The following is a 19037-nucleotide window of genomic DNA, read 5'->3' on the forward strand; positions in this document are numbered from 1 at the left end:
CTTCGGCGAGGGGGTGCGGGTTGGTGTTCGGCTTGATATGCCGCTTTATCCCGTCCACGCGGTGGTCGGTATGGTTGATCTGCCTGATTGTATTTCGACGGTATCGCCTCAAGGGCTTCGTTGTCAAATTGTGGCAGCACCTTGCGCTTAGTATAACTTTTGACAAGTCGCTCGAGGCCGTATTCCTCAACGGCCAAGACCTTAGTCCACCTTTCATTAAGCGTATCTTGTTCGTCTTTGAGTGGCTGATGTTTCTTTTTAAGGCTCCGAGCTGTGGCGATGATCTGTCACTTGAAGCATTCCTGTTCGAGGGGTTCCTCTAGGACGATGAAATCTTCGTCACCGAGGCTAACCTCCTCTTCGGATTCTGGCATATAGTTGCTATCTTCCGAATCTTCGTGATCAGTGTGTTCGGGACTATATTGACCCTCTTCCCTTTCATCCTATTCGGATGTGGGCTCGACGGGGTATTCGGGATCTTCGGCATCATCCGAAGTCTCATTGTCTCCGGTGCCGGTATTACTATCCTTCGCCCGACGTGATCGTGAGTGGCGCCACTGATGTTGGTGCTTGGTGGTTTATCGACGGGTTTGTCCTCATCGGGGATTGGGTTATCCTCGTCGTTCTTTTTATCAGGAGTGTTTGGAGGCAAAGCCTCCGTGATGGCGAGAGACTGCGTTAAACCCAATGCTTCATCTAGGAGCGAAAGTTGGACTGGAAACTGCGGATTTGCAGGGCTGAGTTCGGTGTAGGACACTTGATCGAATCCAATGAGCGTAGACCTCGGTAGTTCAGAGTGATTGTCAGAAGGCAAGTGCGGGATCGCATCCGGATCTCTGGTCGGGAGCTGCATAAGGGGAAGGAGTCCGGCGAGGCTAACTCTCCCGTCTTCGAACGGTGCGACTTGCTCCGGATCTAAGGTCGGGGCTTGGATGAGGGTCGACCCTTGAACGGGATTTGACAGGGGATCCAAAGAGCCTTCTTGATGGGGGCACAGAGTAGCGGCTGAGGCTGCGAACCCCTCGAAGGTTAGATCTCCTCGGATGTCGGCGACGTAGTTCAGGTTTCCAAACATGATCTGGTGGCCACGGGCATAATTGTCGACCTGCTTGAGGTGACTGATCGAGTTGGCACGAAGCACAAAGCCACCGAACACAAAGACCTATCTGGGGAGAAGGATTTCCCTAGACGCAACATCATTGTTGATGAAGAGGTGACCCGTTGATCTTTCTATCGACGATACAGCGGAGCTCTCAATGAAAGCACCAATGCCGATGTCAAAACTGGCAAATCTTGGGTAGGGGGTGAGGGAGTCTTGGATAAGGGGGTATCCGGACAACCGGACTATATTCATCGTCTGGACTATAGAGGCGTCAAGATACAAGACTCAAGACTTCGGCTCATGTCCGGATGGGACTCTCATTTGCGTGGAAGACAAGCTTGGCGATCTGGATATTATGTTTCCTTCCTTGTAACCGACTCCATGTAAACCCTAGCTCTCCGGTATAAACCGGAGAGGATGGTCCTTAGAAGGCCGATCACAATTACAATCATACCATCATAGGCTAGCTCTTAGGGTTTAGCCTCTACGATCTTTTGGTAGATCTACTCTTGTACTACACATATCTTCAATATTAATCAAGTAGGAAGTAGGGTTTTACCTCCATCGAGAGGGCCCGAACCTTGGTAAACATTGTGTACCTTGCTTCCTGTTACCATCAGCCTAAGACGCACAGATCGGGACCCCCTACCCGAGATCCGCCGGTTTTGACACCGACATTGGTGCTTTCATTGAGAGTTCCTCTGTGTTGTCGCCTTGAGGCTTGATGGCGTCTTCAATCGTCAACAACACGGTCCAGGGTGAGACTTTTCTCCCCGGACAGATCTTTGTGTTCGGCGGCTTTGCACTGTGGGCCAATTCGCTTGGCCAGTTGGAGCAGATCGATAGCTTTGCCCCTGGCCACCAGATCAGGTTCGGAAACTTGAACTACACGGCAGATATTCGCAGAGACTTGATCTTCGACGGATTCGAGCCTATGCCAGGAGCGCCGGACAGTCCCGACGAGCACGGCCTAGACCTGCTGTCGGACAATGCTCGGAACATCATCCCTACAATAGCCCCTGATATAAATCTGGAACAGGTTGCGTTGCCCGAGGACGGAGGGATGGACCCCGCCCCGCAGGCCGCACACTCATTGGCGGTGGAGCCGAACACAGGTATCACCTCTGTGGAGGCCTGTAACCCTGGGCCCCCGGACTCGTATACGGTCCTTGGTCCCAGTCCGCTCGCTCTTGAGCCAGCGGATCCAGGTTGGGCTCCGGTAATGGAGTTTACCGCTGCGGACATCTTTTAGCACTCGCCCTTTGGCGACATGCTGAACTCATTAAAGTCTCTCTCTTTGTCAGGAGGCTCTGGGCCGAACTATGTCCGACCCGAGTGGGAAGCAGGCGACGAAGGAATTCAGTGCCCACCCACCACCCACTTCATTGCCATGATCGAAGATTTAACCAACATGCTTGACTTCGACTCCGAAGACATCGACGGTATGGACGAGATGCAGGAGAAGCTCCAAAATCCCTGGGGAGCGGGACTACTACCTTGTCACACGATATATACATGGTAGATACGCCCAATAAGGACGACAGTGATAATCTGGAAAATAAAACACCCGGGCAAAAGCCAAAAAGGCGGCGCAGACGCCGCTCAAAGTCCAACAATTGCAAAAATAGCAACAAGAGCGCAAGAAGGGTCGATATACCCGCAAACTCTGAAAGCAACAATGACCACATGGGTCCAGCGATGGAGCAGGATGAGCCAGGTCATGCCAAATCAAGTCCGGAGCAAATACCCGATCATAATGATCCGGAGGGACGAGCTCATGAAGCCACCCCAGAACAGGAAGACAGTCCGGACGATGATGCATTCATCATCCCGGAGAACATGTGGAACGAGACAACCTCCACAGAAAGCTTGTGGCCACCGCAAGAAGTCTACAAAAGCAGAAGCAACGGCTCAAGGCCGCACAAGAAAAGCTCAATCGAAGATGGAATAAAGTGCTAGACACTGAAGAAAGATATGGTGATGACCACCATACGAAAAGCTATCCGAAGCACAAGCTACTGCCAGAATTCGACGACGCGGCCGTTCCACCAAAAGAAAATTCGACCAAGAAACCAGACATACTGCTTCACAATCATAACAGAGCAGCTGTGGACACTGCGCATGATCTACGTGAGCATCTGGATAAGAAGGCTGGTGCAGCCAGGTCCATCTATGGACCTAAAAGACACACCCAGGTGAAGGAATATGGTCACCCAAATGCTCACACAAGCCAGATACCAGTCCAGAATAAACACCGGACACAACGACAGCCGACTACATGCCACAACACGTCCAGATACAGAGGGGCTGCTCACCCCCTGTGCTTCATCGAAGAAGTACTGGACCATGAATTCCCACAAGGCTTCAAACCTGTGAACATAGAAGCATACGACGACACGACAGACCCAGGGGTCTAGATTGAGGATTTTATCCTGCATATTCACATGGCTCGTGGAGATGACCTCCACGCCATCAAATACCTTCCCTTAAAATTGAAGGGACCAGCTAGACACTGGCTGAAAAGCCTCCCCGAAAACTCAATCGAGAGTTGGGAGGAACTCGAAGATGCTTTCAGGGCCAATTTTCAAGGGACTTGTGTCCGGCCTCCGGATGTAGACGACCTAAGTCACATAATCCAACAGCCCGGAGAGTCCGCCCGCAAGCTTTGGAATAGATTCCTCACTAAGAAGAATCAAATTGTCGACTGTCCGGACGCCGAAGCCTTAGCGGCATTAAAACACAGCATCCGTGACGAATGGCTCGCCTGACACCTCGGCCAAGAAAAGCCAGGGACAATGGCAGCCTTAACAAACCTTATGACCTGCTTTTGCGCAGGTGAAGATAGCTGGCTGGCCCATAAAGGCACCAGCGACCCCACCACATCCGAAATAAGGGATGGCAACGGGAAGCCACGGTGTAATAAAAACAAATGCCAAAACAAGGAAGAGAGCCCAGATAACACGACGGTCAACACCGGATTCAGGGGCTCTTGACCTGATCAGCAAAAGAAGCCATTTAAAGGCAGTAAAGAGGGACCGTCCGGCCTGAACAGAGTTCTGGACAGACTATGCCAAATTCATGGCACCCCGGAGAAACCTGCGAACCACACCCATAGAGAGTGCTGGGTCTTCAAGCAGGCCGGCAAATTAAATGCCGAACACAAAGGGAGGGAAACACCAAGTGAAGACGAGGACAAACCTCACCAGCCAAACACTGGGGGGTAGAAAAAATTCCCTCTAGAGGTTAAAACAGTAAACATGATCCACGTGACTCACACATCCACAAGAAGGCAAGAACGCGCGCTCAGAGACGCGCACGATGAAAAGCCCACCGTAGCCATATCTGACTACTGGATGTCTCGTCCGATCACCTTCGATCACATGGACGACCGAACTGTATTCGGCGCGGAGGATCACAGGCCTTGGTGCTCGACCCAATAATAGACGGATACCGTCTCACCCATGTCCTCATGGACGGCGGCAGTAGTCTCAATTTAATATACGAGGACACTGTCCGCAGAATGGGGATAAACCCATCCAGAATTAGCCAAAGCAACACCACCTTTGAAGGGGTGATACCAGGCGTCGAAACTTACGGCAGGGGCTCCGTCATGCTGGAAGTAACATTCGGCTCCCCAGGCAACTCCAGAAGCGAAGAACTGATCTTCACCATCGCACCCTTCCAAAGCGGTTATCATGCATTGCTTGGAAGAACGGCCTTCGCCCGCTTCAACGCATTGCTGCATTATGGCTACCTTACACTCAAGATGCCCGGTCCACGTGGTGTCATCACCGTTAGTGGAATCATAGAGCGCTTTTCACACGCAGAGGAACACGCGACGGCCCTGGCAGCCGGACTGTAAGCAGCCTCCAATTATCACATACATGCGTGGTCATTAAGACCACATACACGGTTAGACGAGTCTGGTAGCCCGGTTCAACCAGGGCACCGTATATGTACCCCCATAGCGGAAACAAGGGGCTATAAATTTTTAATACAACCCCACACTTGGCTCGACCTTATTGGCAGGCCAACATCTTACACTTTTATTATTAATCGCATACTTACATTGCACTCTCCTATGGGTTTTTCCTTTTTTTATAGACAACGTTCGCGAGACCCTTCCAGGATACGGCACAACGGAGACAAAGGCGTAGACGTGCAGCAGGGTCCCGTTCAATAGGTTTCTTTTTAGATTAAGCCCTTGTGTAAACCTTTTCTACCGCCTCTTGTTGTTTAACCATCCCATGGGTTCTATACCCACAGAGGATACTGCCGTTATTGGCATTTGGCCACAGCAGACTAAATTGCACGTACCTAGGAATCAAGGGCTTATAATAGGCTCTTGTCAGCCTCTTTTCCTTTACAAAGATTGAATACCCTCGGGAGTGTTCGGCATCACGAGTTTGGTCGTATATGCATCAGCTCCGAATCATGTCTTTGGTCAAATGTTGGGTTTGCCCGGCTCCTGGGTTTGCCGCCTTACATTCCGTTATCACCGGCTAAGGCAGGCCAAAGGAGAACTACTGCGATTGTGCCATGGTTATTTCGGATGAGCGCCTCAATAGAGAAAGCCGAAAACTGACTATCATGATACAGCGAGAGACTATTCAACCACTCGAAGACTCACCGGAATCCCTAAAGATTCTGCCGCATTAACAAAGGGCCGTTTCTCGGCCATGTACAAACGTGCCCGTATTCGGATGCACGCGAAGGTACCAGGGGCTACATAGTAGCCCCACCATTATACTCTCATGGCTAAGCGAAAGTGTTACAGCTATATAGTCCGGTTGCCTAGTTCGACGTGCGATCACCTCCTTCATGGACCAAGACATTGGATCAAGTGTGATTAAGCCTATTTTTGGCGAACACCCCCGCATTATATGCGTGGGGGCTGAAGCCAACGACTGCTATCTTTCGGACTACTTATACATATAAAAACGACCACAAAGGGGATACAATCATACTTCCGGGCAAAAGTATAAACATAGCCTCATCATTAAACTAAAACATTGTTTTCTACAATGATTCAACTGATCACTCGAATAAAACATTCTTCGAGCACTGCGCCTCTATTAGCCGGGCACCTTCCTTGACTTGCGCCAAGTAGTGCTCGGCCGGATATTGGCCTCCCGCCGGATCCTGGGTCGCTATTACAGTGGCCTCCATTTCTGTCCAATAGGCTTTAACACGGGCAAGAGCCATCCATGCACCTTCTATGCACGCCGACCTCCTCATGGCGTCAATCCGAGACACGGCTCCAAGGAATTGCTGCACCAAACCAAAATAGTTGTTCGGCTTAGGCCCCTTTGGCCAAAGATGGTCTATTACAGACCGCATTGCAAGCCCGGACAACCTATGGAGCTCCGCCATAGCAGCCACCTTCTCATTCAGCGGCAGCGGGCGAGTGGGAGCATTGAACTGCGACCAGAAAAGCTTCTCCACTTCTTCATCGCCTTGACCCTCGAAGAACTTGACAGCGTCAGCTGTACTACTAGCCAAGTCCGCATATGCGTCGGCAGGACTCAAGCGCCCCGCCAGGGGAGCATACTTCGGATCCAAGAACTTCGTCCACAGTAAGTATGAGCCCCCAGCCACAATTTTTTCGGCCTGTTGGAGCTCCTCCCGCATACTGCGGATCTCGGTCCGCATCTCCTTGGCGGCATTAAGTGCCTTGTCCAGCTCGGCCGAACTAGCCTTATTCTCCTTTTCGAGGAGTGCGTATCGGTCGATGGCATTCTTAAACTCCCCAGCCATTTCGGCTATATTTTCCTCGCTTCGGCGATGAGCAGCCTGTTCGGCTCTCAACTCTTCGGCCGCCCTTAGGGCAGCTGCATTGCTAGCCCGAGTTTGTTCCTTGGTTTGAGCAAGTTCCTCCCTCAGGGCCTCCACTGCAGCAGCACCATCTGTAGTGCAAACACATTGCATTAATATTATGCCCCTCTTACATTTTCCTATATATCATAATAAAGGAAGCAGAGCACATACCATATGACTCCTCTAGCCATTTATTTACCAGCATGATATCCGCGTCAATAGACCCGATCTGCCTCCTTAGTTCGACAACTTCAACAGACTGGTCGGCTGTCGGATCCTTGTATACCTGCACACATGTACAGTGTAGCCATCAGTATATGATCCCCCCTTTGCCGCCCATGGCGGGAAACCAGAGTCTCAGGGGCTACTACCTATAGGGAGCACACCTAGCGCGCACTTCATAACCATAAAACTGTGCATTTTTCACTACATACCTCAAAGCCTTTGAGCAGGCTTGTAAATGCCTCATTCAAACCGCTGGTGGCGGAAGAAATCTTCGTGGGCACCGTGCTCATTAAAGAGCGGTGCTCCTCCGAGAGCGCGGCTCGCTCCAGAAGGCCTGTCAGTGCGTCCGACCGGACACTAAACTGTGCTGGACCCTTCTCATCGCCCCCCGTGGGAGCCAAACGCTCCGGGCTCAGGGTGACTAACGTGTTCGCTGCTGGCTTCGGTAGATCCGGACTCCTCTGTGACGACACCTCCGTGTCGCCCGCTTCATGAGGCGGAGAGGTGGGTGGAGTCTCACTCTCCATCATCTCCAGACGAAGGTCCCCCGAAGACGAACTCTGTTGAGAAGAGCTGCTCGCCGGACTACAAAAGACGAAGTCCTGGTTATGGATCTCAGAGTAATATCACACCTTCAAATTAATGAATAACTTACAGCTCGGTGGAGGGCTAGCCCATTGGTGGGCACGGCATGGTGAGGGCGCCCGTCGTGGTAGAGCCCCTTGGTGATGCTTTCTTCCCTTGCTTGGGCGTCTCCGCCTCCAAATCTTCGAAGGCGGCCCTCTTCCTCCCGCGTGAGGAGGAGGCTTTGACCTCCCCTTCTCGGCTATCCTCCATAGGAGGGTTAGCAATTTCCCCGGTCTGGATGCGCAGTGCGTGAAGTTCAGCTTCACTGCCCTTTCCTTCGCCTTTCCCTGAAGAGATTTTGCTTAGTGCCCGGTCCAGCATCTTTGCAATGGTCGGACCAGGAGAGCCTTCAAGAAGTGGTGCCGGACACCTGATTCTCTTCGACTTGTCGAGCCATTCCTGGCCGCGGAGGGATTGTTAGAATAATAGTTATGATAAATATAAATTAAGTGTCCGACTTTAAGGTTACTTACTTGGGCATCTAGGCGATTGCAGCTTAGGCCCGCATCCTCGATGGTGTCCGGACACTTTACTTGTGGTCCGAAGAATAATTTACACATTCCTTCGACCTTTAGTCCGAAGACGTGCTTAATGGTCCGCGGACCCTCCGGATTAAACTCCCACATCCGGAGAGGTCGACGTTTGCACGACAACATCTGCCAGACTAGCATCACTTGCATTATGCTGACAAGATTTATGTCCCTCTCAATAAGCTCCCGGATACGATTCTGCAGTTCTAGCACATCGCCATCAGGCCCATAACTCCGTCCTATGTCGGTCCAAGACGCTAACAGTGACGGAGGGCCCGAGCGGAACTCAGGGGCAGCTGCCCACTTTGTGCCTCTGGGAGCTGTGACATAGAACCACCTCCGTTGCCACACATCAGATACTTCCGGAAAGGGACCCTCTGGCCATGGGGCATCGGCGTTCTTGCTTATTATAGCACCTCCGCACTCTGCATTTCGCCCATCGATCATCTTCGGCTTCACATTGAAAGTCTTAAGCCATAAGCCTAAGTGTGGGTTGACGTGGAGAAAAGCCTCGCACACGATAATGAACGACGAGATATGGAGGATGGCGTATGGGGCCAGATCATGTAAATCCAAGCCATAGTAGAACATGAGCCCCCTCACAAAGGGGTCGAGGGTGAGGCCTAGGCCTTGGAGGAAGTGAGGGATAAACACGACGCTCTCGTTGGGCTCTGGCGTGGGGATAACTTGTCCCGGAGCAGGAAGCATGTGCTGGATATCGGTGGTCATGTATCCGACCTCCCTAAGCTTCGCAATGTCCTCCTCTTGAATCGAGTAGGCCGCCCATCAGCTTGTTGCGTCGGATCTGGACATACTGGGGGATCTGGGGTGTTGGAGCTTAGGTTTTGAGTGCTGGAGCTCGAGGTGCGAAAGGGAGCAGGAGAGGTGGAGAAGAGACGTAGGCCTTGACCCCTTTATAAAAGGGATGAATACCAAGAGTCCTCAGCGTGACCGCTTGAGACTTATCTAAAATACACGGAGTCATAACAATGGTCGCCGTGGGGTCACATATGCCCACGTTAATGAAGATCCCGTATTAAGAGGAACACGATCTCTGCTTTGGCAGGACGTGCCAATAAAACTGCCTCGCAACGCGAGTCAAGGTGGAGCAGGCGCCGGTTCGTGTTGGACCAGGCCACGATGCAAGGGCACGACGTATAAACATTGCCAGCAGAATGGATTTATGCTAGGGTATGTGAAGATCATCTTGCAGATCCGGACACGGTCTACGCGTTCGATAACCATCTTGGAGTATTCGGAGGAGGAACCCGCCTTGCAATGCCGAAGACAAGACTGTGCGCCGGACTCATCGTCATTGCTGCCTGGTTCAGGGGCTACTGAGGGAGTCCTGGATAAGGGGGTATCCGGACAGTCGGACTATATTCATCGTCCGGACTATAGAAGCATCAAGATACAAGACTCAAGACTTCGGCTCGTGTTCGGATGGGACTCTCCTTTGCGTGGAAGACAAGCTTGGCGATCCGGATATTATGTTTCCTTCCTTGTAACCGACTCCATGTAAACCCTAGCTCTCCGGTGTCTATATAAACCGGAGAGGATGGTCCTTAGAAGGCCAATCATAATTACAATCATACCATCATAGGCTAGCTCTTAGGGTTTAGCCTCTACGATCTCGTGGTAGATCTACTCTTGTACTACACATATCTTCAATATTAATCAAGCAGGAAGTAGGGTTTTACCTCCATCGAGAGGGCCCGAACCTGGGTAAACATTGTGTCCCTTGCTTCCTGTTACCATCAGCCTAAGACGAACAGATCGGGACCCCCTACCCGAGATCCGCCGGTTTTGACATCGACAGGGGGGCCCAAGCTGTATGTCTGAGGACCGATGGTAACTATGGACAAATGACACAATGTTTACCAAGGTTTGGGCCCTCTAATGGAGGTAAAACCCTCCTCCTGCTTGATTATATTCGAAGGGTATAGGGGTTACAAGAGTTGATCTACCACGAGATCGTGTTGGCTAACCCTAGATTAGCTAGCCTAGCAATGTTGTTCTCCTGCCTCCGATCTAACATATCCAAACACCTATACTTGCCATCCACGCATACGGGAGTCCCTACCGCAGACGAGAGGTGATCTTCTGTCTTGTATCTTGACGACCCATCAGTCCGGCCCATATCCAATAGACCGAACGCCCGAGGACCCCCTAGTCCAGGACTCCCACAACCATCACCCTGTCCAAGCCCCCCTCTCTGGGATCCCCCATTAAGCAAGTCCAAGTAATATCTCTTCTTGACGATCTTTTTCTCGATCTTGATCGTGTTTTTTCATCTAACACGCAGTACTAGTACTAGTAGTACAACTTTCTGGGTGATCTTGCATGTGATTTTTGTGTGCCAAATGATGGTTGTAAATTCCTCTTTTGACCAAAACATGCGAGAGGTTGACACTGATTTATTATAGATTGGTTTCAACTACTTTATAAACATCAATGCTACCTTTGAAGAGAGTATATTTGCCTTAGTAACTTGTGTTATGGATATTGCAAGTAATCCCTCTGCTCTCATGCCTTTGAAGACATGTTCTAGTGTCTTTGTTCACTCATTTCCGTGTGTATATGTAGTAAAATATTGAAAATCATCTTATATTTATGAACAGAGGTAGTAATAAAATATTTGGTTTCTGTTTGAATTAGAACCAGGTCTACGGTGGAGATGAAGTTCTCAAAGTATGTCGTGTGAACTGGAAGACCCGAGGATGAGTTCTACTGCTAAACTATCCAGCTGTTGTATCCTTTTTGCCACGTGTCCTGGACTAGTGTTTTCCTGTAGCATGGTTGTCAGGCGTGTTCTTGAGGGTGTACTTGACCACAACAATTTCCTACTTGTGCCTTCGATTATGAAGGGTGTGGTTCTTGTAAAGCTTCCCGACAAATCTGATGTGGATTGTCTTCATCGTCATGTTTATGAGTGGAAAGACCACTCTTTTAGGTTCTCCAAGGTTGACGAGATGGTACTGGTGCTGGTAGACATCTCTCACGAAGTCCATGGCCTAGTCAGTTATGTGGGGTTCATCATGTGGGTCGGTGGCAAGAAATAGTTTGCAGAGTTTAATTAGTGCAACTTTGCTTGTCTGTAGTAAGTACTATTGTTCACTACTTGATTTGTGTGTGTGAACCCTGTATTATTTAGTACTGCCGCTTTTGTTGTGTGGTGAGTCCTGAGAACAGTCTATGTTAATGTCTGTCCGCTCAATTTAGTCTGCATATTTTGAAGTATCCAGATCATCTTTTTGTGATGGCGGTTTATCAATTATGGTTACACTCCAATATCTGCACCCACTAGGATTTCCAGTCCCATGGATGTTCGGTCCATACAATTTGTCGCGACCTTTGTACTATCCTTCTTGTGGGAGTAAGCGGGGCCCCTGCATGCCACATGTAATTGGACGATCAATCTTCTGTTTAGAACTTCAACATATGTCAGGACCCCGATCCTAAGTCACACCGATCTAGCATGTAACACATCATATCACTTTGCGGCCTCACGCACGGTATTCCCACGGGTGCCACCTTACCTGGCCCGGGACCGTTTGCGCCTTTTGGCTCACGTATATGATAGTGCCGCTAGCATCCATATGACAAAGAACCCGGGCTGACATGGCTAGTCGTGAACCCAAAGTGGCACTAACTTACAGGGATAGGCATACATGACCCAGCAACGAACGTGTCGGTCATTAGCGAGTGAATCCAGGCTGTAGCAACTGGGCTAGCAGGACTCTGGTGAACCGGGCTGTAGCGGGCTAACAGGACTCCGGAATTCATCGTGTGACATTTCCCCGAGGGGACAGACACAGGAACGAAGAAGGACACATGCCGGCCAGCCTAAGTGTTCCGGAGCAGTAGCAAGCTACCATGGCTCAGTGGAAAACACTAGGAGACATTTCCCCGTAAGAGAGGCTACTAAGGATAAACAACTAGATAGTCAGATCCCACACATACCAAGCATTTCAATAACATACACACAATATGCTCGATATGTGCAAATACAACATGGCATCACAACATGACTCTACAACTCAAGCATTTTATTCAATAGGCTCCGAGGAGCGAGATATTACAATCATGGGCCTCATGACCCAACAATCAGAGCATACAAGTCAAAGCACAAACGGAAGCTTAACATGTCTGAGTACAGACATCTATAAATGGAAAAGGCTGAGAAGCCTGACTATCTACCAGATCCTGCCGAGGGCACAAGATCGTAGCTGAGGTAACAAGCTAAACGTCGAAGTCCACGTGGTACTACTAGCGAGACTGAAGTCTCTCTGCAAAAACATAAATTAAGCAACGTGAGTACAAATGTACCCAGCAAGACTTACATAAGAACTAACTACATATGCATCATTATCAACAAAGGGGATGGTGGAGTTTGACTGCAGCAAGCCAGCTTTGACTCGGTGGCTATCCTGAACTACGACTGCAAGTAACTCTTTTGAGGTGGTGCACACGAGTCCACATATTCACCATATCAATACACCACTATGGATCCGCTCCCGTCTCCCTACGAGAACGCCATCCATAGCACTCACGCTTATCTTGCGCATTTTAGAGTATCCACTTTCACTTGTGTATGAACTGTACAGGCAACCCAGAAGTCCTTTACCGCGGACATGGCTATTCGAATAGATCATATTAACACTGCAGGGGTGTACTTCTTCACACACGCTCTCACCACTTACCACCGTTTACACGACATGTACTCAGCAACCTTCAAGCGGAAGCCCAGCGAGGGTGTCGGCCACGACCTGACTAACCACACAAGTCTCTCATCCAGGTTTATCGCCTATTCGGGTTCCATTCGCAAGGAGATCCGGCCGGGGTGTCGCTCACGGCCCCAAACGATGTGAGCAGGGTTCCCAAGCCCACCATCCGGGTGCCACTTGGTACACCGTGCCACTGTGCCTAGTCTGTCCCAAGCCCACCTGTACCGGGTGCCACTTGGTAGACTACTAACACTACCTACAAACACCAGAAACTAGTTGCAACTTCTGGACAGAGATCAAGTTGATTAATAAGTCGAGAGGGGCACTTAAGCATTCCAATGCGTGGTAGTAGCTGGTCATGGATCACAAACACAGAACTCAGTTCCTGAGGACGGCTGCAATGAGACAACCCACCATGTCCTCCTACATGGCCTCTCACCGCTACCTTTACCAAATCGTGTTCACACACTTAGCTCTCAACAATAGGACATGTTCACCACATTCCAATTCATCCCCAATGAATCAGACCTGACTCAACTCTAAGCAATAGCAGGCATGACAGACAAGCATGAATGAGTAGGCACATCAGGGCTCAAACAACTCCTACTCATGCTAGTGGGTTTCATCTATTTACTGTGGCAATGACAGGTCATGCAAAGGATAATGGGGTTCAGCTACCGCTGCAAGCAACAGATGAATCAGTGTTGTCCTAATGCAGTAAAAGAGAGCAGGAGCAAGAGAGTAGGATTGTATCGGAATGAACAAGGGGGTTTTGCTTGCCTGGCACTTCTGAAGATAGTATAGCTCTTCATCGGTGTCATCGATCACATCATCGGTACACGTCTACTGAGAGGGGACAGGCACCGACAAACAAAGAAGAAACACAATCAATGCAATGCACAATATGATGCATGCTCATGACATGGCAATATGAGTGTGTTGGCCTAATGCAACTACAACCAGATGGATTTGGGTCATTTTGAACCAAAGGTTCAATCCCAAACTCAAATTATGAATTTAAATAGTGCCTTATCATGTTTTGCACTAAACAGCAAGGTTAAGTTGTTTAAACATGCATGAAAATGGTACAGATGGATAGATTGGATTTTTCTGATAATTTTCATATATAACTTATTTAATTTGGAGTTACGGTTGAATTTCTATGAATTTTAGAAGTTTTGGATATTTTCTGGAATTTCCTGAATTAAATTAAATCCAGAAAATAACTAATTGCGTCAGCACTACGTCACTACGATGTCAGCAGTCAACAGGCGTCGACCAGGTCAAACCTGACCAGTGGGGCCCACTGGTCAGTGACCCAGTCAACTAACCAAGTTAGTTAGCCCTAACTAACTGGGCAGGGCCCACTAGTCAGTGACTGTAGTAACTAACCTAACTAGTTAATTAATGCTAACTAGAGTAATTAGTCGGGCGGGGCCCGCAAGTCAGTGAGTCGGGGGGGAGGTCAAACCCCGGTCAAGCGGGGCCAAACCCGCCGGACCCGGTCAACGGCTCGTCGTCGACGACGACAGAGACGGCGGAGGGCTTCAAAAAGGTTGTTCCGATGACCAAAAGAGCGGCGGAGGAGCTCTATGCATAGCTGGAGATCTCGCGCATCTAACGGTGTAAGAAGCAGCAGCTGGGGTGGTCCGAAACAACGGCGACGTCGAGCTTTGCGGCGGCCGGAGTTCGGCCAACGGCGGGTTAGGTGATGCAGGGAACGGCAGGAGCCGCGGTTGGTCGCGGTCGACTCCTGGGAACGTGCTGAGCACGGTGGCGCGCTCGGTTGCGAGCTTGCGCGGCTGTGGCCACGGCTACGCCATGGCCGGCGGCGAGATGCTTCGGTCACGGTTGGGGATCGAGGCTAGAGGACGAACGCGTCGACGGGGAGAGGGGCGAGGGGCGTAGGAGCTCACAGCGGTTCCGCAGGGTTGGTCGGTGGGCTCGGGGAGAGGCCGGAGCAAGCGGGGCGGCGATGGAGATCTCTGGCGTCGGGAGGTTGAAGACGATGGCGTGGAGACGCTCGGGGCCGTCCGGCGCCGTATAGCTCGGTGGAGAGGACGAGGAAGATGCGGCGGAGCTTCTGGGCTGCTCGAGGGGGCGAGGGAGAGGCGATGGCCACGGTGGTGCTCGTCGGTGACGGCGGGCGCATTCGGTGAGTTGGGGAAACGGCGAGGGAGAGAGCAGGGGGGAGGAATGAGAGGCCGGATCGATCGGGACGGCACCGAGGAGGAAGACCCGCGGCGTTGCGCTGTCCCGGGGACGCAGGCAGGCAGGCAGGTGGCATGGCGAGCTCGGTGGCGTCGCGGTGTCCCTCCTCTGCCTACTGGCAGAGGTAGGCGATGACTGGCACCGGGCCAGTGGGCTGGGTGGCCAGTTAAGTGGCCCAGGTACTAACTCTCTCTCTCTCTTTTCCTGTTTTTCTATTTTTCTGCAGCTTTGTGGCTTTATTAAAAATACTAAATCAATCCCAAAAATCATGCAACTGCTCATGACCAATGTTAGAAATATATCCTGCAGTAAACATTTCAGTTTGGGATTATTTGAGCATTTAAAATATTTTATAGTATTTAAATGCCCAAATGCAAATAAGTAATGATTTAATTCAAAAATCCAGAATGGCCTAAAAGTATGTGCATCATTTTTGGCAGAGGTTTTCACCTTTACCAGAAATCATGAACATTTCCAGAGGGCATTTTGGGTTTATTGAAAAGGATTTTATTTTGACCCTAGTTGAATTCATTAGCTGCTAGGGTTTATCAGCCCCCATTTCAAGTTTCATAAAATTTAAACATGATGCATAGATGCTAAAGCAAAAACAAGCAAGGCCTGAACTGGGAATGTGACAACTCACCCCCACTAAACAAGAATCTCGACCCGAGATTCAAGCGAAGGGTAAGACGATGGGGAACGCAACCTAACACAATCTTCACGATCCGGGTTGTCCTTCATAAGAACATTGATTCGCTCACCATCATTGTCTCGACGTCTTCCTCTGAGAACTCCAACTATCAAGACAAGAAGAGGAAAGGAAAACTCTAGAAGAATTGATCTTCTCAAAGACCGAACAACTCAGGATCAACTCATGGGATGAGACATTGTCACATCTCTCGAGCTGAGACACGAAGCATACATCTGAGGGATGGAGTGGAAGAAATGACAAGGATTCACTAGGTAGACAACAATTCCACGCTTCAAAGGGTGGTGAACGGTTGTCAACGTAGCAAGGAGTTGAGTTGCCATGATGCCACAGCGGGACATCCTGGAGGAGGGTGATTCATAGATTATTACCTTAAGTGGCAAAAAGAATTAGCTTTGATATAGAGATCATTGAGACTCTCCAAATCAGCCTAAGGCAAATCACAGCAATCGATTGGCGGAGTTCGAAGGAATGGCATACTCATACTAGAATGGATGATGTGGATTACCTTGTTGAAGACAACACAAGTGATAATTTTAGTAATTGGGGAGAAGCTCAACAGTAGAGGGTGAGTCCACTTATTTTAAAAGGTTATAGCATAACCGAGGAAACTAAGAGCACTATGCAATTAATGCCGACGATAAAACCTAGCACTTGCACGTGCTCTCAAGAACTTGAGCATTTCCATATTCATCAAGGTTTTACCAATATCCGTGTCAAGGATCCTGGTAACACAACCTACTACCATGATGAATGGTGATGGATGATGCAGATGCAAAACAAGATAACACTTTGTCAGATTTCACCTTAGCGAGGCCAAGGAAACAAAATCTGGATGATCGACCAAGAGACATTTAGCACTCCGCTTCTAATGTTCTCCTTGATGTGCTAGCGTAATCCATAGATAATTATGGTTTGATATCTAGAACATCAAGTAAAAGGTCGGACTTCGGGAACACAAAAATCCATAAGGAACAACTAGGGAGTAGATCCTACGAAATCCTTATGGGGAGGTGGCCAACTTCCTCAAACAAGATACTACAATAATAGGTCTTCCGGCTGGGTGTGTTGGCCACGACATCCACTTTACCGGTTATCGAGGGACCAATATTATAGTTCTTGGGAAAACGTTCCAACCATCATATCTGCCTGAGATTCAGATCTGGTTGGTGTCAGGATATTCCAGACTCATCGAGTCTAGAAAGAAAAATGAAAGTTTGCAACACAAATCGACGAGACTACGTTGCGGGATTCTCGGGAAATGGACTACGGTAGTAAGCTCCAAAACATGAGCTGGTTCTGCTACAAACTTGTGAACACGCTGTCCAAGACAAGCATGACCACGTAGTAGTCTTATAATAAAACACTACCGAATTCAGGTTGGGAACCATCATCGAGGATATCGGAGTCTTGTGCATGATCTAGAATTAACACAACAAACTCCTTTTCCTTGAGCAAATCAATCAGTGGCTTGGTGTGCTAGGGATACATATGGAATGAAGGTTGCAAGTCTCCAAACCACAGAATACTTCGCACGTATGCATGACTGATTCGGGATGATTCCAGAGGAAGCAACATTGAATTCCTCGGCTTCACAACGACAACTTGCATCAAATGCACGTGAATCTAAGAAAGTCACTTCTTTCATCTAGCACATGCTTTATGAACGGGACATGAAGATAATGCTTATAGAAGTTTCCAACACTAGCTTAATGTTCAACAAAATCATGGAGGTGATAAGGATGTTGTCGATGGGCTCAACAACAATTCATCCAGATGCCCATGGAGATGGAATTCCATAACTATGTGAACAAGGTGATAGTATTGGTCAGACCCAAAAGATATAATGGTGTATGCTCGAGGAAAATCCACGAGTAAGACAACATTACGAACATTGTTGGTTCTGATTTGATTTGAGAATAGCCCGCACTCAAATCAAAGTTTTGATAAGATAATAGGTCCAACAACTGATCACAGGAATCAGTCGATGAAGATATCATCTTTCTTCAACACACTTGCAAGATATCCCTTATAACGAACTAAATCAGACAAGCTTCTATCTTCCAACTCTCCAAGTTGTTGTTCAGCTTAACCAACTAGCTCAGGGGTACCCAACACGGATTCTTGGAGAAGGGGTGGTTACAAGCAACCAACTTGCTCACGAACTCAACATAGCGGTCAAGAGACGACCTGGTGATACTTTCGAGAAGATATTCAGAAAATCACGAACCACCAATATGTTACTAAGCTCGAGAACAATCTTGCTTTTCAGGGCAAGACGATATGATCAATAGAGTGAAGGTTTGACATAATCCTAACTCATCGATCGAGGAGTGCACCAGTAGAATGGACTAGGTAGCATGATCAATCTTAGAATGATGATTCAATAACCAACACACTAAGAATGAGATTGTTGTCCATTATCTACCAAGCAACACGGTTGCTAGGAGTATAGATTTCACACATCATGATTCACTTGTCGGCACTCCAGTTACATTAACATGGAACCGAGAAATGAATATGATGGCGAGAAGTATCACTGCAAGAATTCATAAGAGGTGGTGCAATTCTCATGACAATCCTGACATAAAGAAGGTAATACTTCAAGGTAGAACAGACCAGAAGCTGGCTTGGCATTTTGATCTATGGAATACAACTTCTTCGACCCAATCCTGGATATGGACAAGGTACTGGAGTTTGTTTCTCCTAGTCATTCCGGAATAGAATGGCTTGACGGACCACGAGAATAATAGGCATCGATGAACAAATGCACGCATACTCTTGACTATCAATTGATAGACGAGGGTCAGAGGACAACTAAAATGGGACAACTCAAAAGAACATATGATTTCTGAGTTGTGGATGCATGGATTAGCATGTCGAACCAAGTTCAACAGGTTTCTTCCGGATAACCCATGCAGAAAGGTAGAGCTAGCAGAGTCACAATATAGAATGGAGAACTCATCAAGAGCACTCTTGTTGTGATCTTTTGGTTCAAAGAACTTCTGCCATAAACGGTTCATAGTATTTGGAAGAAGGAAATACCACGGACCTCGAGGACTAATGCAAAGGTAACTAATAACCTAAAG

Source organism: Triticum dicoccoides, chromosome 3B (assembly GCF_002162155.2).
Source record: "Triticum dicoccoides isolate Atlit2015 ecotype Zavitan chromosome 3B, WEW_v2.0, whole genome shotgun sequence".
NCBI lineage: Eukaryota > Viridiplantae > Streptophyta > Magnoliopsida > Poales > Poaceae > Triticum > Triticum dicoccoides.